Source organism: Magallana gigas, chromosome 4 (genome assembly GCF_963853765.1).
Source record: "Magallana gigas chromosome 4, xbMagGiga1.1, whole genome shotgun sequence".
NCBI classification, from domain to species: Eukaryota; Metazoa; Mollusca; class Bivalvia; order Ostreida; family Ostreidae; genus Magallana; species Magallana gigas.
In genome coordinates this window covers 35,937,615-35,951,213 of record NC_088856.1, presented here as the reverse complement: position 1 = coordinate 35,951,213, position 13,599 = coordinate 35,937,615, and positions in this window count along the sequence as shown.

Below are 13,599 nucleotides of genomic sequence, written 5' to 3'. Positions count from 1 at the left end.
TACCGTATCATTGAGACGTTCATTTCAATTTCTCAAAACATAGCATAGCATACAAATCTCATAGCACAGCATACAAATCTCGTAGCATATCATTAAATTCGCATACCATAGCTTAATATAAAATATAAAAGATATGCATGGAATGACTGTAACATTACCATTTATCATGGTTAATTTCATTTCAGAAAATTCGAACTAAAATTGTGATTATTTTAATTACAAACACTGAACAATTTTTATGTTTGAACAAATTCGAATTATTGTTTAGCTATTCTGAATTATTAAGGCTATACTCTGTCCCAAGATATCCTTGATTCAAAATTTTGCTTAATTGCTCGATATTTATAAAAACCTCGTGGTTCAAACGATGTTTATTCAAAACTATGTAAATTTCCAAGATTTCTCAGTCAAAAAGCCCCTGTTACCTAATCAGGTTTCAATACACTGCTAAAAAATATGGGGATTTTATATTGCAGCTAGCCCGGATGATAACGCTGAAAAATTGCGCGATGTATTCCGAGTGTATTTTTTAAGGAGTAATGATGTAAACATTTCCCATTTTAAATCTCCGTAAGGAATCTGTTTTCGTTCCTGTGAATTTTCCGAGTAAAAGATGATAATGTGTCAATGGAATTATCTTGGAAGTTACCACTTTAAACTATTTAAATTGCACATCTTTCACAGGTATGTGTATTATTCTTAAAAGTCGTCCAAATGTGCAGGATAAATATCTTGGGACAGACTATTGGCAATATTGTTTTTACGTGGATAATATACGAGCATAACATGTCATGATAACACAAAAACCATATCATGCTTACTGCTTGCAAATGACATATTTATTTCACACGGAACTGGTATATGGTCTCGTCCTTTTTTTACTCCTTTTTTTAAGACACCCGCAATATTCGTCATAGACTAATGCTATCCATAAGTTTTTGGAAAATTACCGGAAATCGGCGCAAGTATGTTGTTAACTTTAAGTTTTTAAATGATTAAAAAAGTAAAACCTTTTGATATATATGTTGATATAAATGATATCTGATGCAAGTTCATAAACTTACACACATTGTATCACTGTTTTAAACCTTAAATTAAGCAAATAAATCGTTGCTGTGGAAATACGACAGCTCATCGCCAGACGACAGTTCGCGTTGCGCAATGAACTTGTTTTTGTCAGGTTCACATATCCTTAAAGGTCGACTGGGCTTTCCCAGGCCCCCTCACCACCAAATATAAACCCCAAATATGGTGGGGTACAAGGTGTTAGCCAGCTCCTTGCATAATATTCTCATTGAAACTATCTGATGTATTCTTACCTTTTCGCCAGGCTAGCTATTAATGCCAGTTTTCAGGTCATTTCAGCAAGTGTCTATTTAAATTACATGTATACAATGTTTGATTTAATCAAAAAACTAAGTTTATGTCGATTTTGAAAGTTTTTAGCATCCTTACGGTAATTTAAATAGTGAACCGACCACTGTTCGCTATTCGAATAGGGAATTGTGAAAAAGCAAAAAGTACTTGAACTTCTGAATGTCTCGATATATTAAAGTCATCAGCGCATGTTATGTACAGTTTTTAATATATACAAATCTCGATCCACAAAACTTACCGATATCCAGTAATCAAACCAAAGATATGTAACGATTTTGTTTTGTTAATGCGCCATAAAAATATACAGCTTATTTATTATGATAAGAGAAGTTTGACGGAGCATGTCATTTTTTTTTTAAATTTTGTCTGTATTTTCCTTAAGAATATGTACCGTTTAAGCATTAAAATGAACGATATTTCATATGACGACACAATAACTTTTAAAGGTTAGTTTGTGAAAGTTTCAATTAAATAGATTTTCTACTGTTTTATCGCCGAATATGGACAACCAACACTTGAAAATTGAGTCAAAAACGTTAACATCAATGTACATCTTCGAGATTCGTCATTAAATTTTGTCTGCAAGCAAGAATATTTCCGATGGAAACCAAAAGGTCCTTAGATGCTAGCGGAGATGGCCCACATGCGTTTATCTTTATATAACAAGGGTTTACAACTTGAATAAGAGGTCCAAAGATGAAAGAACTAATAGCATTAGCAGCCCCACCCTCATACAGAGATCACAGAGATGATCAACGATATGCCACAAAAGACATTTTATAAAAACTTGACAAATAATTGTATGAAAGAGTATTTTATAAATGACATAAAAGTGTGTTAAACTGAAAGGTGTTTATTTTGAAAAAGAGTAACGGGTTTGCTTTTCAGTTCTTTGACGTCACCTGACATCGTCGTAATATGAAATGGTGCTCCGTAAATCTAAATGCAAAATAAATATGTTTATTTTGAAATAAAAAAATCAAGATTTTTTGTGAACTTATTTTCAATCGTTCAATAGTCTTTTAATAAAAAAAAAACATAGGCGTCCTTCACATTACTGAGTAATTTTTCCGTAAAAAATTGTCCGCGAATATTCTAACATTCCTCGTAATTCTAATATTGTTTTAGATGACACTTTGTTTAATATGATATGTTATTATTTAATATATATGCAAATATTTTCTATGTTATTAAAATTACAACGAATAAAAATGCTATTCTATCTAACCGTGAAATAATTTCGGTGCCCAAAGTGAATAGTCATCGCCGACAAATAAAGTTTTTGTTGGTATAATCAAAAGCCTATTTACTGACTTTTCGTTTATTGCCCCCCCCCCCCCCTCGACAGGTTCTATTTCAATCGGCTTCGCCTCGTGAAATAATTACTGTGTCGGGGGACAATAAATGTGTTAATGTCCTCTTATCTAATAAATGTTTATGATTATAATATTGTATCATATAATATGATAGTGTATCATTAAATATAAATATGAATCATATGATATGATATCATAGTTTGTTATTGTGTCACATGATATCAAACGAGAATGCACTACTATTTTAAGGCTTCAATGCACAACTATGAGTGTTTTTTAATAATCGTTTTTACAATGTCAAACCTACATGTAATGTGTATGAACTAGTTAAGTTACATGTAGATAATACAAAAGAACTTCATAAAAATTTGGTAATTTTCTACTGCAAGTTGTAAAACTAAGAAAGTCACCTTTGTAATACTTTGTAAAATATCAAGCATGTAAAGAGTGACTTCATTGTTGGTCGATAGGCGGTAATATGAATCTATGTCAGGTATTATTGACCGAATACACAGAAAGTGATATCGAAGGCAAGGTCAGTATATTTTGTGCCGTTGGTTGATATCAATTAACATGGGCCCATATCACCATTTCAAACATTTTGTGACAACATCTTTTGTTGAACCTAGTTAAAAAGTATCTAATTGTCCTGAAACTCTCAAATACATGTTAATTACCTGTAACTGTTTAAAAGTTTCTAACTATTTAATTTAGTCGGCTACAGGCGACATACTAAACTGTTGTTTAAGGGTAAACACAAACTCAGATAAAAACACTTAAACTATAATGTGTACCTATTATTAGAATATCGTCAAAATTAACATTCTTCCATTCCCTGTGTATATATATTGTCAAGCTTTCAATTCGTCATAATAATCACGTCCGCGGTAGTTTTTAAGGAGTGAATTCAGTAGCTGCCCAATTTATACAAATATGAATTGATTGGTGCAGTTTTAACATCTGGACATATAACATCTCACCATGTTTTTTAAGGAAATATTACGAATGCAACAATAACAAAATATGGAAAACAATATTGGAGAAAACAACGAAGCTTCGACAGGTCAAGTAACCATATATGAAAGAATAGAAGAAAACTGTTTGGTAGACACAGAAGCAAATCTGCCCAATCCTAATAGAAGAAGAGAGTCTGTATTTGGTAAGTTTGGTTGTAAGTTGCACGTAATTATTTAGTGTTTGGTGGTCATCTCATGCTGCAATTTACAAATTGTAATGATTTTTTTGAGATGGCAAACAATTGAATCATTTGACAAAAGATCTGGTAAGAATGTTTACACACTGACATTTATTTTAACGTAGAGAAACATATATTGGAAGAATGTTTGTTTCCTATAAATCTTACATTTAATATATCAATATAATGTGATGCTGTTAAAAATATGTTTATGATTAGTTTTTCATAACATAACATTGTCATCAAACAAACTCATGTGGATTCCAAATGCATGAAGACTTTATTCCTAAGAAACAGGTTTTCTTTGGTTAAGTAAGTGACAATCTATTTAAACGAATAACATTTTATTGAATAGTCTCCTTGTAATACAAGACACATTAACTGATCAATATCATTTTTTGTTCGGTTATTATTATATCTTAAAATTCCAAACCAGATGTCCAGATCTATCTTTCTCCAAGCAATGTTCGCTGGTGTTGGTTTTGGTGATAGTTCATTGTTAACTATGATACATGTATGACTTTAATCATAGTTGCACTGTGACTATTTAGTGAGTTTACTTGATCAGGACGAAATGGTCCTTGACTAAATCTGAGATGACATCAATTTGTCAGTATACTCGACCAGGCTCAACTCTCCTTTCGTACATCTACATCGCTTTTCATTTCATGTAGGTCTAATGAGACTTTCAGGTACAGCTAACAGCGTTTAAGTAAGTCTACCAAAAATCAAATGTTCGTCAGATTTTACATTAATGGTGTCATGCATATTATTCTCTTCAACTGAGTCAAAGTCGGTGTGTGTCACTGTGTGTGTATGTGTGTTCAGCGTGGAAGCACGTTTAAAAGAAAACCCTTGCACGGATGTTTATCAAACGTTGTACACTTATTTGGCATGGTATAAGGACACTCAAAATTTGCATGGTTGCCTATTAAGATGGCTTACTAAAGCATTGTAAACATTAAAATCGCATAATAATTTTTGACGAAAATCGTGACTATGCTGTTGTCAAAAATCTACAGTCTATAGGTCATAGGAGACGGATTGAACCAGTATTTTTTTCCAAATAAATATCAACCTTGTACCACAGAGTATTCACACAAAAAATTTGGACAAAATTATTTTGAGCATTAACTATAAGAAATAAAAGGCCAAAGTTGTCAGTTTAAGAAAATTAAATCGTGATTAACGTTCTCGATTGATTTTCCGAATTTGTGACGTTACAAAAGACCACTTTCAATTTGTGAATCACAGAATCAAAACAAAAGATAGACAAACGACAAAAATAAATTAATGATGTAAGCGTTCTTGGACGAGGACCCAGATTTTTTTGTAATTGGCAGGCACGTAGCATCGTTTTTGAAAGTGGGGGGGGGGGCAAACTCATCCAAAAAATCTTGACAAGCATAAAAAAGGAAAATAGGACTTTCCCAAAATCTTCAAAATCCTAATCCGTGGGGGTGGGGGGGGGGGGGGGGGTGGGGTTGCCGGCGTAGTATATAACTTCAATTTCAGTTCTCATTTCCTGATCTTCATATTAATTTTTTACATGCTCCCAAAACAGTGCCCCCCCCCCCCTGATGCTACGAGCCTGATTGGGAATCATTTAGAACCTGATTTATTGCTAAGGGATTCAGACGGGCAGATTGTAATCGGAAGACTGTCTCTACTGAGGTCATCAATGGAAATAAGTCATCATACTCGTTTGGTTTTTTTGCACGAAGCCAACTTTTGATAGACTGTAGTGTCACTTACCTTGCGAATTTTATTATAATACAATATACTTACATGATCATTTACAGATATAGAAAATATTGTCTAACTAGTACCTATAATATCAATCGTTGAAGACGCATGGGTTCATTGTGAAGGTTCTTGCTTTCAATAACCTCAAAAAGTTTGTGATCTGATGCTATCGTAACATGAAGTTCGTATGTGTAGTTTTCAAAATTGTTCATACCAAAAACTGCAACTAGGGTCTTCTTTTCAAGTTCCGCATAGTTCTGTGCTGTGGCTGTCAGCGAACATAAAGCATACCAAGAAAGGATATTTAAATTGCAAAGCACCTAGTTCTGTAAAAGAGGCTCCACATTGCAAATTAAAGCAAGTTCGAACTTGACATATTCTCTTATACATATGTACTAATATAAGAAAATATGACATTAAAACCCTAAATTATTTGTTCGCGGTGATGTTAATTCATGGATGAGAGGTACCCATGAATTCTACGAAAATTGCACCACCACGAAATCAAATGATTCCACAGTAAGCGACAGGTGTAAGCTTAAGTTTCATTTTGCTCTGATTAAGCTTTGCTTCTCTCCATACATTTCTGAACTCAGGCACGAAATTAATGTCATGTCCTCTTTCATGGCATCCTTAATTAACAATATTTAGCCCATACCTTAGCAAATTAAGTAAGATAACTGTTATTGTTGTCATGTTAAACATGCTAAAAACCATCTTTGTCATCGACAACGAAAAATATACAAGTTTGATGCTATTTGGGTGGACTATTCTCTATTGGATGAGCTATTGTCTCGCTGTAACTTCACATATTTATAATTAATGTTTATATCAGTCGTATGATGGTTTGAAGATAATAATTGCACCTGCTCAATATGAAGAACTAGCTCATCCGATGAGTCGCTTTCACGAGTCTCAGTCTCACTACATGTACATAAACTGAGGACTTTTTGTGGTTTCTCTGTGCCACAACGCTTCAGTCTAGGAGGCTCTTTGTTAGGGCATGTCTTCTCAAAATGGTTTTTTTGTCACATTTGTTGCCAGTCTTTTAAATGTTGGGCATTTCATTCGACTGCATGGATGTGTTATCTCGTAGTAAAAGACTAGACAATTTGTATGGATTGTGTGTGGGTATCATTTTTACCACCATTGTCTTGTTTCACAAAATTTGAATTCTCTTGAAATTAAAAAAAAAATTATGATTACATCAATAAGTAAAAAAAAACCTCGCCTGTTATTCCTTTCCCCACCCCGTCCCTTATTACACTAATCATTGTAGCTAAATTCTACTCTGGGGATCGTGATTTTAACATTTATCATAAACGTTAATAACACTATTTCTCGAAATTTGTACAGAAAATTCATCTTTTCTGTCATAAATTATTTTTAGAAAGAATATATTCAAAGATGCTTTACCGTTATCTTCTCTATAAAAAAAGGTTGTCCTTAGTTGTGACTCAACCTAAACCCAACGGATCATGATGTAAACAAACTTGAATTTACACTAGGATGTTTTAACAAAGTTTCAATCGTTAATGATGAACTGTTTTAGTATAAAATTGCTTAAACTTTTTACACAAACAGACAATTGACATCCGTTAAATCGAATTTGAATATCTTATGATTTTTTTTCTCTTTTCATAGCAAGATCAAAACAATGTCATAGCCATTTTCTTTAATATAAAGATAACATAATATGGATATGTACATTCTGATGTGCAAGTGACATCTATATCAAAGATTTAAAGTGTCTATTCTAGAGTGATATGGAAAATAAACACATTGTCCGTCAGTTTATACTACATGTATATACGAAATGAAAATTAAAACAACGCTGATATTGCTTACCCCACACTTTCAATAATTTTCTTAAACTTTGAAGAAGAAAAAATGTCTTTTTTAATGCCTCCAATATTGAAACCATCATGTTTGTTTTTGCATATTATAGTCTTATTTATAAACCGTTGAATAAAATCACAGAAAAACATTTGGATTTAGTGATTGTTGACATAATTTTTTAAAGATTGATTTATTATAGATTTATATATATATATTGCGTGAAAATATAAAAAAAAAATGTTATTGGTTTCGAAAATCCTATTTTAAAAAACATTCTGAAACTCAAATATCTAACTGTTAGTGCAAATTCTGTTAAAATCTTGATTTCATTGTTATTGTTTTAAAAATGTAAATTTTATTCAAAAGTTTACAGCATGTTTGAAGTTAAAAAACGTGATATTTTTTTACTCCAGTGTTACTGAATATTATAGTTCTTAATAGATTGTGAAATTTGAATACTATTTTCATGCCAAGTTGCACAATTGTTAGAAGGGGAAAATATGATATTTTAGATGCCTTACATCTTGATTTATGGGATATTTTGTCGAATGTACTTGAATGATTTGATAATTCAACAGCTTGCAAATTTGCAAAACTCGTTTCCCTATTTGTTTTTTTTTTCCAGACATAACAGCATTATCAATCGGTTCTGATCGATCTGATACAATTTATTTCATCGGGGAAAATGCTGAAATCACTGCCCGTTTTGGAAATTGCTCAGATGTACGTCAGGTGACATGGATAAGGGAAACAGATAGTGGAAACCATGTTATAGATACGACATTGCTCAAGTACAAAGGAACTATACATGATACTGATGAACAACTACATGTATTGTCAATAAAAAATTGTGATGAGTCAGATATCGGGACATATTTTCTTGAAGTATCTTGTTCTGACCGTCAAATATGCAGCAATAAACTCCATTTACAGGTTTTTAAAGGTAAGAACTTTATTGCACGAGGGGTGCTAGAAAAAATCGACAAACTCGTCACTTTTTCAAAGTAACACCTTTCAACATTCATGTCAGTGACTATAAAACTTTTTTTTAAATGTATTTTCATATCATGAATTGTCGAGTTTTGAGGTAATGTCTTTCGTGGCATATCTTACATCATTAAGGATCAACAATTCCTGTCTCTTTCCTCGCCATTTTGACTTTAGATAAGAAATTAAATTGGACTCGCTTGTCATCGTATATATCAGTTCCTACATCCATTAACCTCTCATGCCATTTGTAAACCATTGTCCTAGAAACATATGGGCCATCTCAGCAGCATCTAAGAAGCCTCTGGCCTCGATCGGAGATTTTTCTGCTTGCACACAAAATCTGATGACGCCTACGTGCTCTAAAAAGGCCATTGACGTAAACGTTTCGACTCGATTTGAAGCGTAAAATTGGTCGTGCATATATGGCAATAAAACGGCCATAAAATCTTCAATATAATTGAAACTTTAGTAATTTGACGTTTATATGCTATTGCGAGGTGATATGAAATAGTGTGCTTTACTATGCGCTTAAAGGGTAGATTAACTTCATTAGAACTTATGCGTACAACATGTATTTAGAAAACCTACATGCTCCGTGAAGCATACCTTATCATAATTAGTAATAATTTTATTATGCATTTATAAAAAAACAAATCTTAATATATTTTTCATAGATACGTCAAATCTAATTATTAAAACTTTCGCTAGAATTATGAAAATAATCCGCTCCCAATCAAAGATGTCTGAGAACTTTTTAACAACCTTTGTACATAATTTTTCGATATATACTACTATATGAAAATAATGGACTTAATTTTTAGTGTTTCAATACCGTTTAATAGGGTTATAGGTTTCAATTGTTCTTGAAATCAGAAATTTAAAAAAATATTGTAGCAAACTAAAACATACCAAATCGGGACTTTTATTAAGCGTTTATTAATTAAGGATTACGTTTACCCAGAGGCCAAAAAAATCCACTAATAGGAACGAAAAACTACTTATTCTACATTGTAGCCCCACTATTGTGGTGCTATTTTTCACTTTCAAATAACTAGGTCAATTACCTACTTTTTCTGCTAGTGACCTCTGAATGTTTTTTGAAAAAATTGTCAAAATTTGTCAAAATTGTCCACCATTTTCAAGGTTTTCTTTATGTTGTAATTATTAGAAATAATAAAACAATTTGTAGATTGGGAAATGATAAAATACGAATGACTGTACTAATTTTATATTTGACTAAATCGTTTTAAGCTCATATTTTAAGTTTAATTTAGTCCGAATTTCCTCTATCATTTTCCAAAATTGTACCCATTTTTGTTCGAGTTTTACAAAAAACTGACTAATAGGAGCTCCAAACCATTCATTGCCTAAAACTGTTTTTGCTGTCTGTATTATGTTGACATTAACATTATATAAGGTCAATGATCAAAATTTTGAGATATTTTATGTTGAAACGATTTGATGTATTTTAAAGATTTTTTCCAATCGCGTGCCAGCCAGTGATATAAATTTATAGACGAGTAAATACAACCATAAAATATGTAAATTGATGTGAAAAAGCATATAGAAACTTTACTTTTGCAATTACATTTCAACAGAAAGTTTTTAAGAGAAAAAAAGAAAATTAAAAACTTAGTCCGAATTTCCTCTGTTTTAATATTCATCTACCTTTGTCGGAGCATTTCTTCCTCAAATAAACAAATCATAGATATCAATATCGATATTTGTTAATACGTTCTTATCTTGTGTTTTTAAAACAACTTAGGACTTCAGATATTGAACTTTGTAAAAATATTTTTTGAAATCTCAAACCCTGAGTAAACGTAATCCTTAAACATAATGAAAAACAAGTCCTAAAAATACGAATTAGTACCAGATTTATTTTGTACTTTGAAATGACCAAGAACTGATTCAGAGCAACAGCTTCACATATATCTTTGTAAATTGAGCGGATATATTTCAACCCATATAATTAAAATAAAAAGAAAACTTAGAAGGAGTGGAGCTGTAGAAACAGTTTAACCCAAGATTCGTTAAATAAATGATAACGTGTGGATTCGTGCTCATGCCTTTATATAATTAAAGAAAGATAAAAAACACAGGAAACACTTTTACAACATAGAACACACACACGTTGACAAAGACAATGACTATATATTTGACTAAATTACAAACAAACTTGTTTGCCAAATTATAATAATTACAGACGTTACCACTGAAAATGGTTAGTTACACTTAGTCTAATAAATTTTAAAAAGGTCTTACAGAAATCCAATACCCATATTTATTTAAGTTCATAGACGAACACGTTAACTCAGAAGTAAGGTACGTTTTAAGTCAAAAATGCTTTTAAAAAATTGACAATGATAATCGGACGTAAGTCTACGTCTGCTTTTGAGGTACACGTATTTTTATAAACATGGCGGCATGTTTTGTTTGCGTTGGCAAGAGAAAGGATTCTGAGACGTCAGAGTCTTCCGAGACTGGACCAACCCTTTGAACGTCTTCAGCGACAAAGAATTTATAAATCTATATCGTTTTCCGAGGCGTACCACAATATAGATTTTGTTCAGCAGGTGAAGACAAGACTTGCAAGACCTATTAACAGGTTTCAACCTCTGCCTGTTTCATCCATATTAAGAAAATTATCTGTCACCGACTCCCATGTCATCGCCTTCATTTATTATTTGTAAGACACAACGAACATTTCCCATATTAAATCTGTTCTCACCGCGTGCACGTAGCATCGTTTTTGAAAGTGGGGGGCCAGACTCATCCAAAAAATCTTGACAAGCCAAAAAAAAAGGGAATTTAAACTTTCCCAAAATCTTCAAAATCTTAATCCCTGGGGGGGGGAGGGGGGCGTAGTTTATCACTTTCCTTATTTTTATATCAATTTTTTATATACTCCCAGAAAAGTGGGGGGGGGGGGCAACTCAGTGATAATCCATTTTTTATATGTCAATTTTTAAAAAATGGGTTGCTGCGAGAACCCCCCCCCCCCCCCCCCCCGATGCTACGTGCCTGCCAGTAACACCTCCACTTCCGCATCATTAAAGTTAGCCATCCTCGGTTTCTTCGTGTCCATCTTTAGTACACCCGCAGACGCTAAACAAAAAATTTGCGCACACCATGTGAAGTGAAACAAATTACTGCGCATGCGTACGAATATATTGTACATTTAAGAATTCATAACCTACTGTTACGTCTAAGAGTAGCATAGTATACACCTTTTTACGTGTTTGCAATTTTAATCTTACGTCATTCGTAATATACATGTCTGCGTTTACGAACTTTATTTAAATTGTGTACTGGACATAAAATAATATTGAATAAATAGAATTATAAATCTTTGAAGATTTACAATGGTACGTGTAAAACAAACGCCAAAAAAGATAAAATCTTAAACTTTTTTGTACCATTAGGAAGTACTCGGGACACCTCGCATGTTTTTTCTGAATATCATTTATTTCATATCGTTTGCAATGCAAAATCCCAGTATATTATTTTTTGCTGTGTATTAAAACCTGACAAGCAAGAGAGGGCGTTTTAAAATAGCAATCTTGATTTTTTTTCAGATAATTGTGTTTGTTTAAAATGCCTTTATGATTGTCTAACAAGTCAAAATATTAGTAGCAGGTTTTCCAGAAGTGACCCTGGAACACGAAGACGAAATAGTCGTGGCTTCTCTAAATGAAAGTGATAAACTTCAAGCAAAGATTCGTTGTTTTCCAAAATACAACAGTTTGTGTTGGTTAAGAGACGACCAGAAGTTAGATATTACTGATCCAAAATATAGAGGAAGCTATTGTGATGATGATTCTGCTGCTTTGTACATCAATAACGTCGAAAGCGAAGATGAGGGTACCTATACAATTGAAGTACACAACAAGTTTGGAAAAGGAGAAAGTAGTCTAGAACTAGAAGTCATCAATGGTAAAATATATTCCATTATAATTGTACGATTATATACATTGTATAAAGTGTTTTTCAATTACTAAAAGCAATCTATGCTTAAGATTTATTTTTTCAAAAACAAAATATTAGTTCATTACAACCAGGTACCGTTGCGAGCCAATTCTATAACATTACTGTAACAGTTGTTACGTTAACAAATACAATTTTGTTGTTGTTAGTTAAAAAAAACGTTCTCACTTTCTTCTGCATATTTATGTCGCTGAATATCAGCATATCTAAAAATAATTGAAAAGTGAAAAGCTTTATAAATGGTAAATCGATCGATATAAGGAATAAGGAATCATTCTTTGAGTATTGATAATTTCGGTCGGGGCGTGATCATATCCAATAAAGCCTGAAGATTTGATCACGCCCCAACCGAAATGATTAACTGATAATATTCAAAGAATTACTTATATTTATATAATTTAAGCAATTGTACCATTAAACATTTAAATATCAATAAGCAAACTACGCTGGCGCCCCAATTTTACCGTCATTTGAAGTTATGGGTAATATACTACAAAATCGATACGCAGTGTTATCACAGGCAAAGACACCGAAAAATGTAAATAATTATATACATGTATAAAACAGTGCTACAGTTTAGAAAATGTGTAAAATTTATAAAAAAAAAATGTTTAGCTTTATTATTGTAGATTCACCACCAGAAGTGACTTTATATGAAGTATCTCCGGTACATTTTCATGATTCTGTTGTATTAAAAGCAGATATTAGCAATGATTTTCACAGTGTAATCTGGAAAAAACACGACCAAGATATAAATAATCCAAAATATGAAGTATGTTTTAATGGAGACGGTTCTTCATTCTTTTGCATTAATAACGCCAAAAAGGAAGATGCGGGTACCTATACAATTGAAGTACAAAACGAATTTGGAATCGGACAGAGTAGTCAGAAATTGGAAGTCGTCGGAGGTACATGTATTTTATATCATTAGGTTAAGAGTAAGAGAATAAAATATGACATTATAAATAATTATAGAGATACACGTACATAATATATAAACTGGATTGGTTAGATTAAGATGATCTTTGAGCTTTACAAATGTAAACTTTGCAATTGTTATCATATTCTTTTAGGTATTTATAAAAAAGATAATAAAAATCAATTGCAATTACTGTGGAATCATTAAATTTCGTGGGGGCCAATTTTCGT